Genomic DNA, 3,570 nt, shown 5'->3' with positions numbered 1-3,570 from the left:
GGACTCCATGTACATATCTATTCTAAGCAAATTCTTAATTATTATTAAAAATAAATTATTATTAGTGCTTCTCAAGTTGCATGATCAGAGTCAACACTGATTTTATCCCTGTGTCTTTTTCTAATGTAAGCAGGTGAAATTATGAACTGCTTCATCAGCCTCCTATTGTTTTTGATTTGTTGAATCTTTGTTATCCGTCAGCTCAAAAGCATTTCCAATTTTCCTTGTAATGTTTTTCTTTACTCCATATATATTTTTTATAAAAAGTCTTTGCTTTATTTGAAACTTCTGTTGACCTTTGAATTATTTTTTACTGTTGACTCAAAATGTAATTGTATGTTCAAATCATCTATTCTCAATAAATCCTTGAGGAAATTTTGAGTCTTGACTTATGATTGCATTTGTTATCTTCCTTTCACTGCTTCAAAATACCTGAGATAAACTTTTTTTCCTTGTATTTTTTCTATTAATTATAGATAGTGTTTCCAACTGTATATATGGCAATGGATTTCCTTTAGTTATTGTCAACATTTCTCCATATAATGTTTTTTTACTAGGTCCCTGTTCATTTTTTATATATGTTTTATACATATTTTCACATGCATATTTTTTGAATATTCATGTTTTTTGATATATATATTCATACCCTAACTCTAACCCTTACACTACACAATATTTAATACTAACCCTAAATTTACCCCATTCCTAAACCTACATTAATACAAAAACATATATAGTAATATAAATATTCTCACATACTTATATTCAAGTATGTAATTGATAATCATATACATAAGTATTTATATATGTTCACATGTAATTTTTCTGTGCATTTGGAAGTTAATGAATGTGTATTTATGCATCTCACACCTTTTCCTATTTCAAAACACATATTTCTGTGTATTTTAATGCAAATTTTTACATATATATCCTTATGATTATTCATGTTTTTCAATACACCTATTAATTTCCTAATGTTTATGTGTATTTTGACTTGCATTCAATTATCAATGCTATATTTGCATATATATATTTGCTTTCACAAATTAAAAATGTGTCTTCCTACATCTCACATTAAACCCTTCCCAGTTTCAAAACGTCAATATTGCACATATACTTTCTTAAATATTAATATTTTTCAGTATAAATATTCATTCCCTAACTATATACCAAATTTAGTACTAACCATAGTTTTACCACCATAACTAACCTACATTCAGATAAAAGCATATATACTTATATGAATACTCATATATATTTATACTTACGTACACATTTATCAGTGTTATATTTGCAGAAGTGTTATTATATTTCATATATAAAATTTATCTTTGCATTTGCATATTAAAAATTTGTATTTGTGTCTCATATTAACCCTTCCCTATTTCAAAACAAAAAAAACCTTATTTTTTATGCAAATTTTACCATGTACATTCCTAGGTGTATTCATGTTTTCTTTTTTTTGTTGTTGTTATCATTAAACTATAATAGTATAAACCTTAAAACATATACAATATTTGTTTTATTTTGGCAAAATTAAAGCCTCTTTTTAAAAAAATGGCAATCCCAACATACAGGGCTTTCTTAGAAAGCAACATGCATCGTATCTTGAATAAGTTACCCAAGCGGTTTCTCCCTCCTACAAACAGACACAGAGGAATCTGTGGTTCTGGGAACTTCTCTAGTCTATGTCCAGGCTGCTCCCTGAGAGGAAAGGTCTGAACCCACCAAGAAGCAGGACAACATTCGAGGCTTGGACTGCAGATGCTTCTTTAACACCTTTTGCTCTGCCCACAGCAGACGAGTATCTATTGGCCTTCGGTGGAGATGCTTACTTTACTCTCATATCAGAGTTTAATGTCCTGAGACTCTGACATTTTGGCAAGTGTCTTCTTAACACGCAGGGCTGTCAGCCTTGATGCAGGATTGTGAGCCCAGCACTCTGTCATGAGTTTCCCCATCTGCCTTAGACACTCATCACTGCTCTAGCGATTGGGGAATGAGGGCCGTGACTTCTTGGTGCACACAATCTCTCTCATGTCCTCGTAAGAGGGGTCAGTGGGCACCACTATACCTCCTGAAACACATCTCCGAGCAACCTCCCAAAGGATGAGTCCAAAACTGTACATATCAGCCATGATGTAAGACTGAAAGTGGTTTCTATTCAAGCTCTCATCCAACACCTCTGGAGGCATGTAGCGCTTGGTGCCAAGACGAGTGTTGGGTGGTATGTCAACTTCATTTGTATCACTAATAAATTTAACAGCCAGGCCCAGGTCAGCTATGCAGCAAGTTCCATTTTTCTTCACCAGGATGTTCTTACTTTTCAGATCTCGGTGTGCAATCGCTGATTTGCCTTGAGTACTGAAGATTTCTGTGTGTAAATGACATAAGCCACTGACAGAAGAGTAGGCTAACTTCAACATGGATTTAGTGTCTAGGGTGGTAGACTTTAGGTAATCATAAAGGGAACCGTTTTCATGATAGTCTGTGATGAGATAGAGCTGGGTCCAGGACACAGTCCCTTTGATATCTGCAGCAATGAACCCCAAAATGTTTTCATGCCTCATCAACACTGTCTGATAGATTTCTGTCTCTCTGAACCAGCTGGCTTCCTCTGTGGTGGAGAACACTTTCACAGCTACCTTTTCGCCACACCACTTTCCCATCCAAACTTCCCCATTGCGACCTTTTCCAATCTGTTTCACCATCTGAATCTGCTTAGCTATAGTCCTTTGGACCAGTAGAGGGAGGCCTGATCCACGTCCTGAGCTTTGAGACTGCTCAATTAAGTCTCTCAGGGATTCTCCAGGAGGAATGTAAGTTCCATCCTGTTCCAGCCCAATGCTGTACCGAGGTCTGGTTTCTTGTCTTTTATACCTGAAGTAACAAAATAAAATGATAAGGACCAATAGCAAACTACAGACAGTCACAGATATAAGTAAGGCCTTGTGGTGTATAGTCCATCAACAAAATCTCTGTTTTTCAGTGGAGGCAAAGTAGGGTGGAGGTCTTTATTACATTCATTCCTTTCTGTGCAGCATTCAATTGATCTTCTTTGATGAGGAATAGGAGTGTCCCGACACTGAAAATCTGAACCTTCTAATCCTAGACACCCAGAAGTGACCACAGGCATCCCAGAGTCGTCTTCCTCTATCATTGTGAAACAATATCCGACTGTGCTGCAGATATTGTTGACCGAGTCTTCTGGACAATGGTGGTGGCATTTACAACGCAAGACCTTTGGACGAGGGGTGGGGGCTGTGCTCTCCCCATCCTCTTTCTTGGTGCCCACATTTAATTTTCCTGAACTTCGCAAAAGCATGTTATCATGGAAGTTTGCCGCAGCTGCGCTCCCTCACTCTGGTCCTCCACGCCGCCGTCCCGCACCGTCCGGCGAGCCGTGCACGCCCCGCCGACTCAGCGGGCCTCGCCGTCAACTTCTGGCCGCCGCCGCCGCGGGACTTTTTTTTTTTTTCCCTCTCGCTCCTCGGCTGCCTCTGGAATTTTTTTTTTTCACTTGCCCTCTCCAGCTCCCACTAGTGATTGGAGACTGAGAGCCAAGTACTT

The 3,570-nt window shown here is 37.9% G+C and overlaps 1 pseudogene; it reads right to left on the bottom strand.

Annotated features, from left to right (window-relative positions):
• Positions 1-1,847: 1,847 nt before the first annotated feature.
• Positions 1,848-3,325, bottom strand: LOC143403582 (bone morphogenetic protein receptor type-1B pseudogene; annotated as a pseudogene).
• Positions 3,326-3,570: the final 245 nt, after the last annotated feature.

This window comes from Callospermophilus lateralis, chromosome 7, assembly GCF_048772815.1.
Source record: "Callospermophilus lateralis isolate mCalLat2 chromosome 7, mCalLat2.hap1, whole genome shotgun sequence".
Lineage (NCBI taxonomy): Eukaryota > Metazoa > Chordata > Mammalia > Rodentia > Sciuridae > Callospermophilus > Callospermophilus lateralis.
This window is presented reverse-complemented; position numbering and strand designations above follow the sequence as displayed.